Below are 23,034 nucleotides of genomic sequence, written 5' to 3' on the forward strand. Positions count from 1 at the left end.
TTCCCGGCACTCGGTGAGTTGTGACATCAGAGGACTCCTCCGCCCACCGCTACACTCCCCTGGCCAGGTCGGCGTTGCGAGCTATATGTGTAATATAGCTGTGTCCAGCAGCAAACCCCCCCCCATCAGACCAGTGGAGTGTCTGCAGCCAGGGCTGAGATTATGCTGAGGTGTGGAACATCCAATCCTGGCAGAGCAGCAGAAGAAAGGAGTGGGGGAGGGAATTAAAAAGGAATGCATGTCTCTTAGGCTAGTGCAGGAGATGTAAATCACCTGTCACTCACAGCAAGGGGGAGGATTTGACAAAGTTTCTCTCTCTTTGTCAAGATTAATCTCACTGAACAATAAAAAGAGGATTGTTCAGAGATGGATTAACTCTGTGTGGCAAGACTGGGCTCAAATGATAGGAAATCTTATACTCTACATTATGACACACATTAAAAAAAAAAATTGGGGGTTTACATCCATTTTAAAGACTAGCCTCGTTTTGGATTTTAGATGTTTACATGTTAAAAACAGTTTTTTTTTCTAGAAAATTACTTAGAACCCCCAAACATTATATATTGCTTTTTTTCTAACACCCTAGAGAATAAAATGGCAGTCATTGCAATACTTTTTTTTGCACCGTATTTGCGCAGCGGTCTTATAAGCGCATTTTTTTTTGGGAAAAAATTGACTTTTTTTAATAAAAAAATAAGACAACAGTAAAGTTAGCCCATTTTTTTTTTATATTGTAAAATATGATGCTACACCAAGTAAATTGATACCCAACATGTCACGCTTCAAAATTGCGCCCGCTCCTGGAATGGCGTCAAACTTTTACCCTTAAAAATCTCCATAGGCGACGTTTAAAAATTTCTACAGGTTGCATGTTTTACGTTACAGAGGAGGTCTAGGGCTAGAATTATTGCTCTTGCTCTACTGGTCGCAGCGACACCTTACATGTGTGGTTTGACCACCGTTTTCATATGCGGGCGCTACTCACGTATGCATTTGCTTCTGCGCACGAGCTCGTCGGGACAGGGCGCTTTAAAAAAATGTTTTTTTTTCTTATTTATTTTACTTTATTTTATTTATTTTTTCACTGTTTAAAAAAAAAAAAAATTGGATCACTTTTATTCCTATTACAAGGAATGTAAACATCCATTGTAATAGAAAAAAGCATGACAGGTCCTCTTAAATATGAGATCTGGGGTCAAAAAGTCCTCAGATCTCATATTTGGACTTTAATGAAAAAAAAAAAAAAGTTTGAAAAAATGACAAAAAAAATAAAAATAAAATGTGCCTTTAACAAATGGGCAGAGCTGACGTTATGACGTCGCTTCCGCCCTCCTATGGTAGGGAGACGGGTGGGGGCCATCTTAGTCTCCATACCTAAGAAGTGAAAGGACCCGATCGCCTCCGCCGCTACCGACGGCACCGGTAAGCGGCGGAGGGCGCGGGAGAGCGGCAGGAGGGGGGTGGCACCTCTCCCGCCGCGGATAACGGTGATCTCGTATAAAGAACCACCTGCCCTAAAGATGGATACCTCGGTTGTGGCAGCAGCTGCTGCCGTTACCGAGATATCCATCTTCAAAGTAATGATGTATATATGCAGTGGCCGGTCGGTAAGTGGTTAACACTGGGAACAGACAAGATCATGTTCAAAACATAGGAGCATCAAGCTTTATTTATACAGTTTCTTACAAGGTAAGCAGGCAAGGTACAATATGATTGGTTCCCAAGATCTTCGTCATTGTAACTAACCATAAATCTGAAACCTGTCATACAACCAAATATACCTATTAATTCCCACAATTCTTATATGTTTATTAAAAATTATTTGTAACAGTCATTGCCTATACTTTCACCCAAATAAAATCCTTCTCTACAGATAGTATAACACGCAGCGTGTTCATCATTAAGGCCTGGTTCACACCTATGTATTTTTTTAGTGCATTTTCAGTTTTGCAGAAACACACTACAGTACATTTAACATGGTTTCCTATGGATGTAGTTCACATCTGTGCATTTTATGGAAAGGGCCAGGGATTTTGTTTGGTTTTTGGTTCCATAGACTTCAATGGATCAAAAACATGTATTGAAAAATGCAAAATGCACCTGGAATATGCAAACTGCAACCTGCATAGGTGTGAACCAGGCCTAAATCAAACTCTTTGTGTCTTGATAAGACTTCTCCATCTGAAGCACAATAATATATTTACATCTTAAACTTACAAAATGAACTCTCTAATTCACTCCACTCTATGTGTTAAATGTCTTATAAGTGTTTAACTATACAATTCATTCGATATACTGTATGTATTCAAATATTTGTTTATATATATATATATATATATATATATATATATATATATATATATATATATATATATTTTAATATAGGCTGGGAGGGAAGTGGTTAAAAAAGCATGTCCAAAGCCATGTTTTCAAGCAAGTGTAAACAAGCCCTTAAAGTGGCTGTAAAGGCTGAAGATTATTTACCTTCATGCATTCCATCCCTCAGCAATACTCTGCAATGCCCTGTGCAATACTCTGCAATGCCCCGCAATACCATGAAATACCCAGTTATACTCTGCAATACTCGGTGATACCCAGCCATACTTTGCCATGCTCGGCCATACTCGGCCTCTGTATGTGGCCAGACTGTGGAAGTCTCACACATGTGATATCGCCGTACTCAGGAGAAGTAGGAGAATCTATTTTCAGGTGTCATTTTTGGTATGTACATGCTATGTGTTAGAAATATTGTATAAATGGACAACTTTGTGTTAAAAAAAAAATGTGTTTTAACCACTTTTCACCCGCCATACGACGTCCTTGACTTTGTGCGGGGATATCTGAATGATGGGTGCAGCTGCAGGCATCATTCAGATATCAGCTTTTTCAGCCGGCGATTCCCTACACCATAAGAATGATCATAGCGGCTGTTACACTGCTTGATCGTTCTTACGGGAGGCAAGAGGGGACGTCCCCCCCCTCAGGTGCTTCTACCGACTCACCGCTACGATCGAAGCCAGGATTGTTTTTTTTTTTTTTTTTTATTTCAGGCTTCCCAGCCTAGAGGTGAGATGTGGGGTCATATTGTCTCACTGTAAAGAGGACCTGTCATGCCATATTCCTATTATAAGGGATGTTTACATTCCTTATAATAGGAATAAAAGTGATTAAAAAATGTATTTTTTGGAAAAAAGCGTTAAACTAAAATAAATAAATTAAAATGAACAATAAAAAAAAAAAAAAAAAATGTTTTCCTGTGTCCCCGTGTGCTCGCATGCAGAAACAAACGCATACATATGTCCCGCCCACATATGAAAATGGTGTTCAAAGCATACATGTGAGGTATCGCTGCGATCGGTAGAGCAAGAGCAATAATTTTGGCCCTAGACCTCCTCTGTAACTCAAAACATGTAGCCAGTAAAATATTTTAAAGCGTCGCCTATGGGGATTTTTAAGTATCGAAGTTTGGCGCCATTCCACGAGCGTGTGCAATTTTGAAGGGTGACATGTTAGGTATCTATTTACTCGGCATAACTTCATCTTTCACATAAAAAAAACAAAACAGTAAAGTTAGCCCAATGTTTTTGCATAAAACTGCGCAAATACTGTTCGAGATAAAAAGTTGCAACGGCTGCCATTGTATTCTCTAGGGTCTTTGATTAAAAAAATATAATGTTTTGGGGTTCTATGGAATTTTCTAGCAAATAAATGATGATTTTTACATGTAGGAGAGAAATGTCAGAATTGGCCTGGGTGCTCCAGAACTCCTGAAGGTGTTCCATGCATGTTGGGCCTCTGTATGTGGCCATGCTGTGTAAGCCCCCGTTCACACCTATGCGAATTAGATGCGGCTTACACTGCATCCAATTTGCAGGACATTTTAAAATACATTCATTTGAATGTATCTGGTTCACATATGTGCGTTGCATTCGCACTGCGCATTGCACAAAAAACGTGTGCGTTTTTTGGGCATTGCGGTACGAATTACAAGCCCATTATCTCCTATGGGAACGCATCTGATTCGCAGATGCATTGCGTTCTGAACAAGGATTTTCTCCTTCTCCTCACTACACCTCCCCCCTCTCCCTGCTCACTGATCCGCAGCTACAACACAGAGAAACCTTTGAACAACAGATTTTTATCTTCCCAGTGAAACCTGAGCTTCAATTCGCACCGCACATGTGTGAACCCAGGCTAAAAGTCTCACACATGTGGTATCACCGTACTCGGGAGTAATAGCAGAATGTGTTTTGGGGTGTAATTTGTGGTATGCATATGCTGTGTGTGAGAAATAACCTGCTAATATGACAATTTTGTGAAAAAAAAAAAAAAAAAAAAGAAAAAAAATCTTGATTTTGCAAAGAATTGTGGAAAAAAAATGACAACTTCAAAAAACTCATCATTCTAAATACCTTGGAATGTCTTCTTTCCAAAAAGGGGTCATTTTGGGGGGTATTTGTACTTTTCTGGCATGTTAGGGTCTCAAGAAATTAGATAGGCCGTCAGTACTTCAGGTGTGATCAATTTTCAAATATTGGCACCATAGCTTTTGGACTCTATAACTTTCAAAAAGGCCAAAATATATACACCGATTTGGGTTATTTTTGTCAAAGATATGTAGCGGTATAAATTTTGGCCAAAATATATGAAGAAAAATTACTAAATTTGCAAAATTTTATAAAAGAAACAAAGAAAAATGCATTTTTTTTTTTACAGAATTTTCGGTCTTTTTTCTTTTATAGCGCAAAAAATAAAGAACCCAGTGGTGATTAAATACCAACAAAAGAAAGCTCTATTAGTGTGAAAAAAAGGACAAAAATTTCATATAGGTACAGTGTTGCATGACTGAGTAATTGTCATTTAAAATGTGAGAGCAAATAAAAAGTGTATAAAGTGTAGCGCTATATGTGTAAATATTATAGATGAAAAAACATAGTGAACTAAGCCCAAACCATTTCTGGAGGGCCCACGAAAAAAATTAAAAATAATATAATTCAAAATTACATATAAATGACTAAACACAATCAAAAATGTACTGAGTGCCACACACTGTCATATAAATTGATTCTAATAGACCAGTGGAAAAACAATGTGAAAAATAGTATAAAAGTGAAGAAATAACAAAATGTCCATAAATGTTGAAAATTATGATCCTAATAAAATTCAACACCCGCCACCAAAAGTCTTTGAGGGTTGAATACTGAAAGCAACAATGGAAAGCTTCTGGCAAGTGGATAGATAGAACACCAAATAAATGAGACGTTTAAATGAGTGTCAGGACCACCACCGGAGCATCAGAGGAGGCTTACCGGAACCAGGTGACTTGAGAAGACATACGTCTTACAAGTCTCAAAAAGCTTGTTTAGCCACCCAGGCTGGCAAGATGGATCCTCAGGTGTCCTCAACTTCAAATGGGGGGGGGGGAATAGAGATCCCGTCACAGCTTCAGCCGTCCAGACTTTTCAACAGGCCAACCGGATATATTTACATACCACGGGAGAAATAAAGCTCACATGGCATGATATCGTTTAAAAACAAGGATTTATTAAAACAATAAAAAGGAACACTCACATGTTAGGAGATCGGAATAAGCTCAAAACTGTATATCAATCGCGGTGATCATAGGGAGTCCACCCAACATGTTTCGGCTAACAAGCCTTCATCTGGGGTGTGGAGCCCCCCCACCTCACCGCTATTTAAACTAGAAATGACCCCCACTGGGAGTGTCACAGCACAGGAAGTGCCCCACTGATGTCACTTCCGGTTTAGTAGATTGGTATAAATAGTAAGAAATATATGTAAATTTTGGGATTCTAGTAAGTGGTATTATGCCACTAGCACCAGTTAATAGAGTTTAAAAATAAGACCAAAGGAGCGTCTATAATATTCATATGGCCAGCCGACCCGGAAGTGCTCGGAATTCAACCAAGCCTCAGTGTCAGCATGGCCAGATAGGCAGATCAGAGCGCCTACACGCTCCGCCCGCCGGACATGTCCAGGTAGCAGGGCCGTGCGCAATAGCGGAAGTCACAGGGGGAAGTCCGCCTGCGCACCAGGCCTCGCTCTCAGTTGGCGAATCCATAGGCCGGAACGCCATCATGCTCCGCCCCTCAGACTCCGCATCGAATGTGTAGACAGGGCCCGCCTCCGTCGAATGCGGCGCGCGCGCATTCGACGCTCGGGACCTAGCTTCATCACCACGCTGACAGTTCCCGCACTTCCTGTATGTAGGGAGGAGGGCCCCAATAGGCTGGAGAAGGCCGGAACTACATCCCGGCGATCTCATAACACAAGCCAAGTGTCAGCAAAGGTGGAAGCGATAGAAACCTGGAACGCATCCAATATATAAACATCAACAAGCTAGAAGTGAAAATGAAAAATTAAGGAATTAAAAGATTAAGTGCTTTTAGTTATATGGGGGCAATGGCCACAACCATAGAGTATTAAAAAGGGAATTAAAAGATTAAGTACTTTTAGTTATATGGGGGCAATGGCCACAACCATAGAGTATTAAAAAGTGACACTACCAATGGGGGACATCCCAAAGGATCCATGTAATGCACCATATGCAAGGGGGACTACCAATAACAGTAATACCGTTAAAAAGGGGACATCCACCAAGATACACAAATACAAAAAGTAATTGTATAATGTCACAATATAAAAGATATTAGTGGTCAAGAACTGCCTGGCATTGATATGAGAATTTAATTAAAACATATACACCAGAAAAGAAATGTATAAAAATATATAAGAATGGAAATAAAAATGAGAGAGATCATAAGTAGCTATGCCTGATTAATAAACGAATTGATGTCCCACTCCACATTAATACCTTGCGGGAAGTGGGAACCCAATTCGTAAATCCAGTAAGTCTCACGGCGGGAGACCCCCCTAAGGGTTGATCCACCCCGCCAGGGAGCCACATATTTGTCGATGATGAGAAACTGGGTACCTTCAGGGTTTCGATCGTGGAATTCCCTATAGTGACGAGGTACAGTGTGTTTGGTGCTACCTGCCTTAATAAGGTTGATGTGCTCAGAGACTCTGGTAGTAAATGACCTGATAGTTCGTCCCACATACTGTTTGCCACATGGGCAGGTCAAAAGGTAAACTACCCCTGTGGTCGCGCAGGTGCAGAACTGCTTGATCTTGTAGGAACGGCCAGTCACCGTAGAGGAAAAAGTGTGACTAGCTCTCCTACCATTGATATTATATTGACAGACCAAGCATTTTTTACAGGGGTGAAAACCGGTCCAGTTGTGAAAAAAGGAAGGTTTGTTTGGGGGATTAACCACATTAGGTGCCAACCTATTACGAAGGGACGGAGCGCCCTTGAAGACCACCTTAGGGGTTCCGGGCAACATAGGGCCCAAAATCTTGTCTGTTTTTAAAACGTCCCAATGGTGTTCAAAAATTCTTCTAATGTGTTTATGTTGGATGGAGAAAGATGTCATGAAAGACCATTTAAAGTCCTCATTTACCTGTCTAGGTTTGTCCTCTAAAAGTGTTTGACGATCAACAAGACAGGCATTGTCTATCTCCATATCCAAATCTGAGGGTTTATAACCCTTCTCCAAAAACCTATTTTTAAGAGACGCTGCTTGGGTCTTAAAGGTGTTGAGATCACTGCAGTTCCTGCGTAATCGCAGGAACTGGCTTTTAGGGACTGATCTGATCCAAGGGGCATGGTGGCAGCTATCGGTAGGAATATATCCATTCCGATCGGTGGATTTAAAATAGGTACTGAATACAAATTGGCCTTCCCTTCTCTCAATAACCAGGTCCAAAAAATGGACAGAGGATACGCTTGCTTCAAAAGACAAGACAATATTCATGTTGTTATCATTAAGGGTCGCAAAAAAATCAACCAAATCTTCCGAAGTCCCAGTCCATAGGAGGAGGATGTCATCTATGTACCGAGCCCACAACAAAAGGTGTGGGCTCTGCATAGCATAGACGACATCCTCCTCCCATTTGGCCATAAATAAATTGGCCAGACTGGGAGCGAACTTCGCTCCCATTGCGACACCTTTGTGTTGCCGGTAGAATCTACCATCGAACCAGAAGTAATTGTGCTGTGTTGCAAACTCAATTAGTTCGATAATGTAGTCCACCTGGGGTGTGGCAAGGGTAGCGTCTCTGTCAAGAAAGCATTTGACCGCATCAATGCCCCTCTAGGAATGTGGCCAGAGCGGCAACATCTGGCACTGTTCACTCAGGTTTATCCAACCCCTCTCTTTTCAGCCCTCCAACACAGCTTCCACCAGCTATTAATCTGTTCAAGGAACTAGTGTTGAGAGATTTAGCCAACATTCCGTTGAAACGCAAATTCCCCAACCCCTTACCTTCAACAGGCCTAAAACACTTTGTGACAACAAAAATTTAGTTATCCGCCCCGCCGACAAGGGCAGTGGCATTGTCTTATTGAACAAATCTGACTATATCCACGAAATGCATCGCATTTTGGGAGATCACGAGACATACATCGAACTACCGAGTAACCCCACACATAAGTAAAAGAAAGAGTTACAAAGACTGGTATCCAAAGGTTACAATTCTTATATTTTAAACAAGAAAGAGAGATCATTTTTAGTCCCACTTGCTCCGCGCATACCTGTTATGTATTACCTGCCTAAGGTTCATAAGGACCCCCTACATCCCCCTGGTCGGCCAATAATTAGTGGCATCGACTCGGTCACCTCTAAAATTGGGAAATATATTGATTTTTTCCTCCAGCCATCAGTCACTAAGATGTCGTCCTTTTTGAAGGACACCAAAGATGTGATCAAATTACTTTCTAATGTTTCCTACTCAGGTGATCTCATCATGGCAACTGCGGATGTTGCATCACTTTACACCTGCATCCCACAAGACAGGGGCATTGATGCGGTCAAATGCTTTCTTGACAGAGACGCTACCCTTGCCACACCCCAGGTGGACTACATTATCAAACTAATTGAGTTTGCAACACAGCACAATTACTTCTGGTTCGATGGTAGATTCTACCGGCAACACAAAGGTCACGCAATGGGAGCGAAGTTCGCTCCCAGTCTGGCCAATTTATTTATGGCCAAATGGGAGGAGGATGTCGTCTATGCTATGCAGAGCCCGCACCTTTTGTTGTGGGCTCGGTACATAGATGACATCCTCCTCCTATGGACTGGGACTTCGGAAGATTTGGTTGATTTTTTTGCGACCCTTAATGATAACAACATGAATATTGTCTTGTCTTTTGAAGCAAGCGTATCCTCTGTCCATTTTTTGGACCTGGTTATTGAGAGAAGGGAAGGCCAATTTGTATTCAGTACCTATTTTAAATCCACCGATCGGAATAGATATATTCCTACCGATAGTTGCCACCATGCCCCTTGGATCAGATCAGTCCCTAAAAGCCAGTTCCTGCGATTACGCAGGAACTGCAGTGATCTCAACACCTTTAAGACCCAAGCAGCGTCTCTTAAAAATAGGTTTTTGGAGAAGGGTTATAAACCCTCAGATTTGGATATGGAGATAGACAATGCCTGTCTTGTTGATCGTCAAACACTTTTAGAGGGCAAACCTAGACAGGTAAATGAGGACTTTAAATGGTCTTTCATGACATCTTTCTCCATCCAACATAAACACATTAGAAGAATTTTTGAACACCATTGGGACGTTTTAAAAACAGACAAGATTTTGGGCCCTATGTTGCCCGGAACCCTTAAGGTGGTCTTCAAGGGCGCTCCGTCCCTTCGTAATAGGTTGGCACCTAATGTGGTTAATCCCCCAAACAAACCTTCCTTTTTTCACAACTGGACCAGTTTTCACCCCTGTAAAAAATGCTTGGTCTGTCAATATAATATCAATGGTAGGAGAGCTAGTCACACTTTTTCCTCTACAGTGACTGGCCGTTCCTACAAGATCAAGCAGTTCTGCACCTGCGCGACCACAGGGGTAGTTTACCTTTTGACCTGCCCATGTGGCAAACAGTATGTGGGACGAACTATCAGGTCATTTACTACCAGAGTCTCTGAGCACATCAACCTTATTAAGGCAGGTAGCACCAAACACACTGTACCTCGTCACTATAGGGAATTCCACGATCGAAACCCTGAAGGTACCCAGTTTCTCATCATCGACAAATATGTGGCTCCCTGGCGGGGTGGATCAACCCTTAGGGGGGTCTCCCGCCGTGAGACTTACTGGATTTACGAATTGGGTTCCCACTTCCCGCAAGGTATTAACGTGGAGTGGGACATCAATTCGTTTATTAATCAGGCATAGCTACTTATGATCTCTCTCATTTTTATTTCCATTCTTATATATTTTTATACATTTCTTTTCTGGTGTATATGTTTTAATTAAATTCTCATATCAATACCAGGCAGTTCTTGACCACTAATATCTTTTATATTGTGACATTATACAATTACTTTTTGTATTTGTGTATCTTGGTGGATGTCCCCTTTTTAACGGTATTACTGTTATTGGTAGTCCCCCTTGCATATGGTGCATTACATGGATCCTTTGGGATGTCCCCCATTGGTAGTGTCACTTTTTAATACTCTATGGTTGTGGCCATTGCCCCCATATAACTAAAAGTACTTAATCTTTTAATTCCCTTTTTAATACTCTATGGTTGTGGCCATTGCCCCCATATAACTAAAAGCACTTAATCTTTTAATTCCTTAATTTTTCATTATCACTTCTAGCTTGTTGACGTTTATATATTGGATGCGTTCCAGGTTTCTATCGCTTCCACCTTTGCTGACACTTGGCTTGTGTTATGAGATCGCCGGGATGTAGTTCCGGCCTTCTCCAGCCTATTGGGGCCCTCCTCCCTACATACAGGAAGTGCGGGAACTGTCAGCGTGGTGATGAAGCTAGGTCCCGAGCGTCGAATGCGCGCGCGCCGCATTCGACGGAGGCGGGCCCTGTCTACACATTCGATGCGGAGTCCGAGGGGCGGAGCATGATGGCGTTCCGGCCTATGGATTCGCCAACTGAGAGCGAGGCCTGGTGCGCAGGCGGACTTCCCCCTGTGACTTCCGCTATTGCGCACGGCCCTGCTACCTGGACATGTCCGGCGGGCGGAGCGTGTAGGCGCTCTGATCTGCCTATCTGGCCATGCTGACACCGAGGCTTGGTTGAATTCCGAGCACTTCCGGGTCGGCTGGCCATATGAATATTATAGACGCTCCTTTGGTCTTAGTTTTAAACTCTATTAACTGGTGCTAGTGGCATAATACCACTTACTAGAATCCCAAAATTTACATATATTTCTTACTATTTATACCAATCTACTAAACCGGAAGTGACATCAGTGGGGCACTTCCTGTGCTGTGACACTCCCAGTGGGGGTCATTTCTAGTTTAAATAGCGGTGAGGTGGGGGGGGCTCCACACCCCAGATGAAGGCTTGTTAGCCGAAACATGTTGGGTGGACTCCCTATGATCACCGCGATTGATATACAGTTTTGAGCTTATTCCGATCTCCTAACATGTGAGTGTTCCTTTTTATTGTTTTAATAAATCCATGTTTTTAAACGATATCATGCCATGTGAGCTTTATTTCTCCCATGGTATGTAAATATATCCGGTTGGCCTGTTGAAAAGTCTGGACGGCTGAAGCTGTGACTGGATCTCTATTCCCCGCCCCCCCCCCACTTGAAGTTGAGGACACCTGAGGATCCATCATGCCAGCCTTGGTGGCTAAACAAGCTTTTTGAGACTTGTAAGACGTATGTCTTCTCAAGTCACCTGGTTCCGGTAAGCCTCCTCTGATGCTCCGGTGGTGGTCCTGACACTCATTTAGACGTCTCATTTATTTGGTGTTCTATCTATCCACTTGCCAGAAGCTTTCCATTGTTGTTTTCAGTATTCAACCCTCAAAGACTTTTGGTGGCGGGTGTTGAATTTTATTAGGATCATCATTTTCAACATTTATGGACATTTTGTTATTTCTTCACTTTTATACTATTTTTCACATTGTTTTTCCACTGGTCTATTAGAATCAATTTATATGACAGTGTGTGGCACTCAGTACATTTTTGATTGTGTTTAGTCATTTATATGTAATTTTGAATTATATTATTTTTAATTTTTTTCGTGGGCCCTCCAGAAATGGTTTGGGCTTAGTTCACTATGTTTTTTCATCTATAATATTTACACATATAGCGCTACACTTTATACACTTTTTATTTCTATTTTACCTTTGTCTAAGAGGTGTGTCAGCTGCTTACTGTGTAACCATCCTCTATTAATATTGGTGCAGCGCTGTACTCATCTCCCATTGGTTCCAAAATGTGAGAGCACCAAAAGCTGAAAATTGGTCTGGTTATTAAGGGGGGTTTAAGTGCCCAGTGGTGAAGTGGTTAATGCATTATTTGCTCTAACAATTCGGGGTACTTTGTCGCAGTAAGTGGGATTAGCACTATATGACCATATAGTGTGACCAAACCCCCATATTTTTTTGAATATGTTCAGGTGTTTTTAACTAGCCTTGCAGGAAATGTCATTCTTGTATGTGTGCGCTGTAAAATATTTTGTACTGTTTGTAGGTCTTATAGCAGCACCATCTTGAATTTAAACGCATTGTATGGTGTGCCCCCCCAAATATGTACTTGTATATTGAAATAGACCCTGACCAGGTTTTTTGGGCTGGAGCACCCCTCCCCCTCCTCAGTACCTCTTATTTAGTGGCCACCAGTGTATAGGATGTATCCCCTTCAGTTCTCCCACATAGAGGAGTTTAGCTCCCATGGTTGAGACAAAGGATCTTTCATTCTATTACTAGAGTAGGACCCACTAATTCGGGGTACTTTGTCACAGTAAGTGGGCTTAGCACTATATGACCATATAGTGTGACCAAACCCCCGTATTTTTTGAATATGTTCAGGTGTTTTTAACTAGCCTTGCAGGAAATGTCATTCTTGTATGTGTGCGCTGTAAAATATTTTGCATTCTTTGCTCTGCTGGAGGAGGAGAGAGCGGGGGGAGTGCAAGCTCTTTGTGTTTTATGGACATATAGAGCAGCGAATCGGGAACGAGCATGCAGCAAAAGGGGTTGTAAAGTCTCGAGGTTTGTCACTTTAATGCATTCTATGCATTAAGGTGAAAAACCTGTGCTGCAGCTTCCCCCCAGAGCCCCCCTTTTACTTACCTGAACCCGTTTGTTCCAGCGTCGAGGACGAGCCCAGCAGCTCCAACCACTGTCTTGGGTACTCACTGGATAGATTGATAGCAGTGGGAGCCATTGGCTCCCACTGCTGTCAATCAAATGCAGTGACACGGGAGCAGGGGGGGGTAGGCCGAGTCCTGCTGTGTGTGTCAATGGACGCAGCATCAGGACTCGGGAGCGCATCAGGCCTGGAATGTGGATCTCTGTGGGGGCACTCGATGAAGAGGAGGAGCCAGAAGCACCACCCGGGCACCCCAGAAGAGGAGGATCTGGACCACTCTGTGCAAAACCCTTGACAGAGGAGGCAAGTATGACATGTTTGTTATTTTTAGAGGTCGACCGATATATCGGCCGATATTTGGTGTTTTTTACTTAATCGGCCGATTGTGCTGATAAAAAAGGCCGATATAACTTCAGCGCGACTTGCAAATGACTTCTGTAATAGAAGTCAATACAAGTTGCCTGAAGTCTTCTGTGAAGTGACTTCTCTCCTCTCTGGGCAGCCTGCCAAGTCTGATAAAAAGAAACTGAAGAGATACAATGTTTACACTTATGAATTGACTGAACTCTGTGTGTAGAAGCTCTCAGTTTAACCATTTAAAGACTAAATCTTTTCTGACATTTGTTGCTTACAAGTAAAAATCCTGTATTTTCTGCTAGAAAATCACTTAGAACCCCCAAACATTATATATATTTTTTAGCAGAGACCCTAGGGAATAAAATAGCAATATTTTATGTCACACAGTATTTGCACAGCGGTCTTTCAAACACAATTTTTTTTAAAAAAATACACTAATACATTTTTAAAAAAACTAAGCAGTAAAGTTAGCCCATTTTTTTTTTGTCCAAAAGTTTTGATTACCTGTTTTTGTGTATTTAATATTTAAGGTATAGTTTTTTTTTATTTTTTTTAATCTAAATTCTACATACAAGTGAACTGATTGGAGGTTTGTTTTGTTTAATAAATGTTTAAATGTAAAAGATTTTCTGTATCACTTAAGGTTGCTCTCACACTGGAGCGGGCATGCGTTGACGGTAAAACGCTGCTAGTTTTAGCGGAGCTTTACTGTCATTTTAGCGGCGATATTCGGCTGCTAGCGGGGCGCTTATAACCCAGCTAGCAGCCGAGGAAGGGGTTAAATGCGCCCCTGAAGCGCCGCTGCCGAAACGCTTTGCAGGCGCTTCGGCAGCGGTGCGCATTCATTTCAATGGGCAGGAGTGGTGGTATACACCGCTCCAAAGATGCTGCTTGCAGGACTTTTTTTTAACATCCTGCCAGCGCATCGCCTCAGTGTGAAAGCACTCGGGCTTTCACACTGAGACTGCAGGGGAGCCATTTTACAGGCACTTTACAGGCACTATTTTTAGCCCAAAAGCGCCTGAAAAACGCCCCAGTGTGAAAGGAGTCTAACCGTTAGATTTTATGAGATGAAGGGAAAAAAAAAAAAATCAGCATCACATATCGGCCATCGGCCACCGCGATTTCTAAATATCGGCATCGGCCCGAGAAAAAAACATATCGGTCGACCTCTAGTTATTTTTATTTACATTTTTTAAATGAACCTTTTCAAATCACTTTAACTGTCCCCAATCCATTTCCTGATAGAACAGAGCCTTGGGGACACTCTGCACATGATCAGTTTGGTGTGTATTTCTAAAAAGGATAAGCTCCCGGCGCGTTCGAAGCTTCACATGCTAGTCTCATATAGAAAACAAATAGGTTACTAGAGTTGTGTAAATTCTCGTAACACAGGGTACAACTTCCCACGATGATGTAATGTATTCTCTCGTTTCCAAGCACGTACGGTCTTGGTCACTGGATTCTTTACAGAGAAATACTATACTGATTAAACAAAAGTCGTTTGTTCTGAAATTGTATGAGAAAAATGCTCATGTTTTTCCCTTCGGATAATTTTGTATGAACGGTCGCGATCTGCTCGCGAAAGTTTCGCACTAATAATCAGAAGGGGCGATCAGATTATTTTATGATCGCTCCCATAGCGGTATTAGTCATCCGATTTTCTCATTGGGGTAGATTTATTAAGGCTGGTGCACTCAGATCTCTGGTGCAGCTGTGCATGGTAGCCAATCAGCTTCTAACCTCAGCTTGTTCAAGTAAGATTTGGCAATAAAACCTGGAAGCTGATTGGTTTCTATGTAGAAGTGAGCCTGATTTTGCACTCTCCAGCTTTAGTAAATAAACCCCATTGTGTGTACCAGGCATTAGGATTGCTTGGTGATGAAGGGGTTAAAGCATATGTACTAAACGTTTTGCTATATATGTAGATGTGACTTCCCTAATTTTGGAACTTCCTGGAAATAATTGGGCAGACTTCAGAGATGACACAGTAAGCAGCAGAAGCACTACAAGTGACAGCAGAGCATGCCTGTAGCATAGTTGCCAACAGTCCCAATTTTCCCGGGACAATCTCGATTTTGGGACCCTCGTCCCGATTGGAGAGTGTCCCGAATCGGGATTTTCCATAAGGAAAATCGGGAATGTTGTTTTTTTTTTTTTGTTTTTTTTGGAGCAGCGGGCTCCAGCAAAATGGCGGCCGGCGCCGCCGCTCTATCTGCCTCTAGTGTTGAGTGGAGAGGGGAAGGAGGCTCGATCCGTGCAGCCAATGAAGCGGCTTCTTTGGATGCACGGCCCCTCCCCTCTCCACTGAAGCGAGCAGAAGACACGGCGCCGGCGCCGGGTCTTGCTGAAAGTTCCCCAGCCCCGTACTGCGCAAGTGCTGCGCCTGCGCAGTACAGGGGGTCCGCCATTGCCGAGGGGAACACCGGCCGCTCCTCCACTGAGCGGGGGCCGAGCTGCATTGAGGGGGGGAGGCTGCACTGAGGGGGGGCTGCACTAACTGGGGGGGCTGTACTAACTGAGTGGGGGCTGCACTGAGGGGGGCTGCAATAACAGAGGGGGGCTGCACTGAGGGGGGGGCTGCACTAACTGAGGGGGGCTGCACTGAGGGGGGGCTGCACTAACTGAGGGGGGCTGCACTGAGGGGGGGCTGCACTGAGGGGGGCTGCACTAACTGAGGGGGGGCTGCACTGAGGGGGGCTGCACTAACTGAGGGGGGCTGCACTGAGGGGGGGGGCTGCACTAACTGAGGGGGGACTGCACTGAGGGGGGGAGGCTGCACTAACTGAGGGGGGCTGCACTAACTGAGGGGGGGGCTGCACTGAGGGGGGGAGGCTGCACTAACTGAGGGGGGCTGCACTGAGGGGGGCTGCACTGAGGGGGGGCTGCACTAACTGAGGGGGGCTGCACTGAGGGGGGGCTGCACTAACTGAGGGGGGGCTGCACTGAGGGGGGGGGCTGCACTAACTGAGGGGGGGCTGCACTGAGGGGGGGGAGGCTGCACTAACTGAGGGGGGCTGCACTGAGGGGGGGCTGCACTAACTGAGGGGGGCTGCACTGAGGGGGGCTGCACTAACTGAGGGGGGGCTGCATTAACTGAGGGGGGCTGCACTAACTGAGGGGGGCTGCACTGAGGGGGGGCTGCACTGAGGGGGGGAGGCTGCACTAACTGGGGGGGAGGCTGCACTAACTGGGGGGGGGGCTGCACTGGCGGGGGCACCTGATGCAAGGACAGACTCTGGCGGGGGCACCTGATGCAAGGACAGACTCTGCCGGGGGCACCTGATGCAAGGACAGACTCTGCTGGTGGCAGGCGACGTGGCTAGTGACACGCTAAGGATTCCCACTGATTCGGCATTATGGTGAGTTGAATTATTTAATTTTATATTACAATGTAATAATAGAAATAATGCGCTTCAATCATCCTGACACCATAACAATCATGGTGCCGGGATGATTGAAGTGCTAACACCAGGTGTTTGGAGTATCTTTATTTGCTGATTGTTAAACTTTCTAGAATACACATATTTCTATTGTTGTGTAGGATCTGGGGCTGCTGTCCCGTCATTCCTCTCTCCCCCTCTCCCTCTCCCCCTTTCCCTCTCCCTCTCCATCCCTCATTCATCTCAGACTCTAACCACACCCTCTTGAGCCACGCCAATTTAAGCCACGTCCACTTTCACATAAGCCACGCCCATTTTTCATGCAAACCATGCCCACTTTTCATGCAAGCCATGCCCCTTTCCGCGTAAGCCACACCCATTTTTCACCGCAGCGCGCTTTTATTTTTTACTAGGCCACACCTACAAACGAATGCCCCGCCCCCTAATTATTGATCGGCTCCGCCTACAGCCAAAAAAGTGTCCCACATTTTTTTTTTTTCAATGTTGGCAACTATGCTGTAGGGTAGAGCCCAGCACACAGACAGCACAGGGGGAGATCACACCTGATCTATGCTCGCTCACCTCGGCTCTCTCACCATCTCCTTCCTCCAGATAATGTCACAAATCCCATCCAACTACCGGACTAGTCCATGCTTCTAATCCCAGAGCAACTGCAGAGACCCCGGACTACAGTCTGTCCGAGGGGAACTTCATCATTACCACGTGGTGGGAATGAGACATAAACAAACCGCTGTGGTGTCTTGTACACACCTGTGCAGTGATCGCTATTTATTCTTACCTCTTCTAATATCTGGAATCATATTCATTGTAAAGCAAGTAAAAATTATATTTTTTTTCCACATCACCACCCCTATTTTTAGTGTTTAATGGATTGCTCCGTTACCCTAGCAACAGGGAGGCAAGGAATGGACGCTTCACAGGGACTGCTGATGATTGGACGGATCAGAAACTGCCTGCTTGGTAATGAGAAGCCCTAGCCTATAGCAGAGGCGCTTCGTTACCACGTGACCTATAGGCGTTCTCTGTACAATTTGTCAAAACAGAAATAAAGTTTGGTCGTTTAAAATTGTGTTCTGTTTCTCTTCCTTATTGTAGCTGGAGATATACATGTATTATGAAGCCGTGCTGCTGTCCCCACAGCCTTGATCGGAAAATGTGGGGGGAGGAGCAGGAGTACACAGGCCACGCCTACTGACCAATGGCAGAGCCGCGAGCTCAAAGCTGTGGGATTGCAGGATTGAGTGGGCAGAACCTGCTCCGGAGACAGCCAATTAAGTGCGAGCGCGCGGTGAGAGGGCGTTAGTGTAGTGCGTCACTCGGAGGAAGGATCAATTTGCGACTGATCATCTCTAGAGGAGGAGCACGATTCGTCAGTTCTCCGTCACGCCCACCTCAATGTCTTCCTGCAGAAGCACAGCTGGATACTAAAAGGGCGGAGACTATCACTATGGGATTTAGAGAGAGGAGGCGGGCATTTACTGAAGCCGAGTCAGACAATTTTACTACGCCACCCACAGATGTCACCAATGTAAGAAATAAAAAACGCCATGTGTCACTAAAAGCGGAGAATGTGGGGGAGGAGCCGGGGCACCAAAGCTGTGAAGCAGGAGTACACAGGCCACGCCTACTGACCAATGGCAGAGCCGCGAGCTCAAAGCTGTTAGACCATAGGATTGAGGGGGCGGAGCCTGCTCCGGAGAACAGTTAGAGAGACAGCCAATGAAGTGCGAGCGCGCGGCGAAGGGCTTTACCTTACATGCGTCACTCGGAGGGAGCATCAGTCTGCGATTGACCACCTAGAGGAGGAGCACAATTCGGCTATTCTGTCACTCCCACTTCCATGTCTTCCTACAGCTTCACAGTTGGACGCTAAGAGGGCGGAGACTATCACTAGGGGATTTGGAGAATGGGGGGGGGGGGCGAGCATTTATTGAAGCCGAGTCGGACATTTTTACTGCAGGATTGGAGGAAACCATGGGCGGGTTTAGGCCGGCTACGTCACCCACCGATGTTATCAGTGTAAGAAAAACAAACGCCATGTGTCGCTGACAGTGAAGAGAGGTAAATCACCCAATCTGATCATTTACATTTTCACTATGAAAGAGACCCTGTCATTATCTGTATTCTCTATTAATAATGATAGATATAAGACTAGCTCATAACAAATGATAATAATAGAAGCTATTGTTAGATAATAATGGAAGCGAATAATAATAGATTATAATGATGTATTTATACTATTATTAGTATCCATCTACTATTATCATTATTAGCTTCTTCCAGTTGTCAACATGCTACTGTATATTAACCACTTGCTTACTGGGCACCTAAACCTCCCTCCTGCCCAGACCAATTTTCAGCTTTTAGCGCTGTCACTCTTTGAATGACAATTGCGCAGTCATACAACACTGTACCCAAATAAAAGTTTTATCCTTTTTTTCCCACAAATAGAGCTTTCTTTTGATGGCATTTGATCACCTCTGGGTTTTTTATTTTTTATTAAAAAAATTTAATAAGACCGATTTAAAAAAAAAAATACAAGACTGTTTTATATTTTGTTAATACATTTTGCAAACAGGTCATTTTTCTCCTTCATTGATGTACGCTGATGAGGCGGCACTGATGGGCACTAATAGGCGGCACTGGTGGGCGCTGATGAGGTGGCACTGGTGGACACTGATAGGTGGCATTGGTGGGCACTGATGGGTGGAACTGAAGGGCATTGATAGGTGGCAGTGATGGGCACTGGTAGGTGAAAATGATAGGCAGCACTGCTAGGTGGCACTGAGGCACTGATTGGCATCACTGGTGGGTATTAATAGGTGGCACTTGTGGGCACTGACTGCTGGCACTTACTACTGTGGGCACTGATTGCTGGCACTTACTACTGTGGGCACTGATTGGTGGCACTGGCAGACGATACTTTTGGGCACTTATGAGGCGGCTTCGCCTCTTCGGGACCGATGTCCCTTCAAACAGAAGCCGGCAATCGGCTTTGACAGCGTGAGAAGAAAAAAAACTGATTACCGATCCTCTGTTTACATCATGTGACCAGCTGTCATTGGCTGACAGCTGATCACATAGTAAGGGGCCGGCGTCGGCCTCTTACTCGGATCTATGATCACCCAAGTCTCATTGACTCGGGTAATCATAGCGCGCGCCACACGCCCAGCTTGCAAAGGGGAGGACGTCAATAGATGGCCTCCAGGCAAAGCAGATCCGCGCTGTAGCTATCATTCAGCTATAGCGCGGATCTGAACAAGTTAAAGCCCCAATTTTTAAACCCCCTCTAACGTTCACTGACAGTCTATTTTCCTTTATACCCTGTGAAGTCCCCCATTCAGATTTCCTATTGCTGCCAGTTTTGGTACAGGGGGGGACTAATCCAGTGCTTCAATGGCACCCCAACACCTCTGGTCCCTTACCACCCCCCTGTAATGATGTCAGTCCTCTTCTCACTCCTGAGTAGTGTGATGTGTCCAAAATCCTTCACCTGCACAGTAGCCACTGTCAGTGTCTCTACACCCTCACCTTCCCTGTCTGTGTGGGCAGGGGGGGCTCTACCCTGTGAGTCAGTGTGTGTGCATCTATATATGTGAGAAATGAGGGGAGATGTGCTAAAGTTAGACAGTGCAAAATCTGATGCAGATCTGCATAGAAACCAATCAGCTTGCAGGTTTTATTGTCAAACCTTAATTGAACAAGCTGAAGTTAGAAGTTGAATGGCTGCACCAGATTCTGAGTGCACCAGTTTTAGTAAATTTCCCCCAAGGTCTTTAGACTGTAAGCTCTCTCAAGGATAAGCTCAGCTTTGGTACCATGTTACTAAGGGCCCTTTTACACGGGCTTTCCAAAGAGGTAAATCCGTCAGTTTTTCAGGCGGACCTGATCAGACACTCCATTCACCCCTATGGGGCAGCGGATAACAGCGGTGACATGTCTGGTGACATCCACTGCTATCTGATCTGATCCTGTCTGCCAAATCCAGACGAATGGTGACCCTATTTTCCATCCGTCTGGTGGATGAGATTGGATGAAAACGGACAGGCAGTTCGTTTTCATCCAATCGCCCTATAGAGGAGAGTGGAACTCTGACAGGTCCGTCTCTGCACAGTAAGTGGAGACGAACCTGTGATCCGTCTGCTCAGTGGGGATCAATGGAGCGATCTCCCACCGCAAGCGGAGTCTGTCAAACAGGCAAGCCTGTGTGAAAGGAGCCTCATGGCACTTTCACACTAACAGCGCCCGGGCATCGGCAGTAAAACGCTGCTATTTTTAGTGGTGTTATACTGTCGTTTTAGTGACGCTTTTTGGCTGCTAGTGGGGGGTTAAAAGCGCTGGCAAAGGGTTAAAGGGAGGGTTAAAAGCGCCACTGCGGCAGCACTGCCCATTGATTTCAATGGGCAGGGGCGCTTTAGGAATGGTGTACACAGCTCCTAAAGCTCATCAAAGAAGCTGCTTGCAGGATGTTTTTTTTAATGTCCCGCCAGCGCACCGCTCCAGTGTGAAAGACCTCTGGCTTTCGCATTGGAGTGGCAAAAGATGTGGCAAATAATTTCACGCTACCCCCAAAAATTAGCAGCTGACACACCAAATTGGATAAATGGCAAACATGAACAAAAACGAAAACAAAAAGTGTAGCACTAAAAAGTGATGTGCCAAAAGCAATATGGGCTGTGGGCCCAAATGGCACCAAAAAACTTCAAACAATGGGTTGGAATGAAGGATTAGTGTTAGCACACATAAAAAATGACACAATTAAAGTCCACACAGCTAGTAGTGCAAAAACTCAATATATATATATATATATATATATATATATATATATATATATATATATATATATATATATACAGGGCCGATCCTAGGGTCACAGGCGCCTGGGTGCAGAAATATTTCTGGCGCCCCCACATGGGCGTGGTCATTTTAGTAACTCCTCCCCTTTATAAATATTTCTATGGCAACGACTCAACCACAGAGATGCTTCACCACAAAGTCTTCATTACCCTGGGATCCTCACAGGTACAATAAACAAAATACAGGAAGAGAACTGCAGACATAGTACAGGAGATGGTCAGAGACCGCAGACATAGTACAGGAGATGGTCAGAGACTGCAGACATATTACAGGAGATGGTCAGAGACTGCAGACATAGTACAGGAGATGGTCAGAGACTGCAGACATAGTACAGGAGACGATTAGAGACTGCAGACATAGTACAGGAGATGGTCAGAGACTGCAGACATAGTACAGGAGATGGTCAGAGACTGCAGACATGGTACAGGAGATGGTCAGAGACTGCAGACATGGTACAGGAGATGGTCAGAGACTGCAGACATAGTACAGGAGATGATCAGAGACTGCAGACATAATACAGGAGATGGTCAGAGACTGCAGGCATGGTACAGGAGATGGTCAGAGACTGCAGACATAGTACAGGAGATGATCAGAGACTGCAGACATAGTACAGGAGATGGTCAGAGACTGCAGACATAGTACAGGAGATGGTCAGAGACTGCAGACATGATATAGGAGACAGAGACTGCAGACATAATGCAGGAGATGATCAGAGACTGCGGACATAGTACAGGAGATAGTCAGAGACTGCAGACATACTACAGGAGATGATCCGAGACTGCAGACTAAGGATGATCTCCGGCGTGTTCGCAAGCTGCACGTGCCGAGCCCGCCAGGAAGTCGGCAATGCGCTGCGCTAATCACAAGCAGTGAGACATTTCCCGATCTCTGCAGCCGCACATTGGGAAATGTCTCACTGCTTGTGATTAGCGCTGTGCAGTGTCGAGTTCCTGGCAGGCTTGGCACGTGCAGCTTGCGAACACGCCGGAGATCATCCTTACTGCAGACACAGTACAGGAGATGGTCCATTAGACCCCTTTCACACTGGAGACGTTTTTCAGGTGCTTTAGTGTTAAAAATAGCGCCTGGAAAAAGCCTTATCTGCAATCCCAGTGTGAGAGCTCGAATGCTGTCACACTGGAGCAGAGCACTGGCACGACATTCAAAAAATTCCTGCAAGTAGCTTCTTTGAGGCGCCTTAGGAGCGGTGTATACACCGCTCCTAAAGCGCCCTTGCTCACTGAAACCAATGGG

The 23,034-nt window shown here is 44.6% G+C and overlaps 1 protein-coding gene across 2 annotated transcripts in view; it reads right to left on the bottom strand.

Annotated features, from left to right (window-relative positions):
* Nucleotides 1-23,034, bottom strand: part of LOC141144559 (serine/threonine-protein kinase ULK4-like) — a 61,294-nt gene that overhangs the window by 13,113 nt on the left and 25,147 nt on the right. The window contains exon 1 of one of the 2 annotated variants that reach the window (XM_073630348.1): nt 17,485-17,846. The exons of the other annotated variant lie outside the window; for it this stretch is intronic. The gene's annotated coding sequence lies outside the window, so the exon portion shown is untranslated. Of the gene's footprint in view, nt 1-17,484; nt 17,847-23,034 lie in introns of those variants that run through there. 2 annotated transcript variants of the gene reach the window in all.

Source organism: Aquarana catesbeiana, linkage group LG05 (genome assembly GCF_042186555.1).
Source record: "Aquarana catesbeiana isolate 2022-GZ linkage group LG05, ASM4218655v1, whole genome shotgun sequence".
In the NCBI taxonomy this organism is placed as follows: Eukaryota; Metazoa; Chordata; class Amphibia; order Anura; family Ranidae; genus Aquarana; species Aquarana catesbeiana.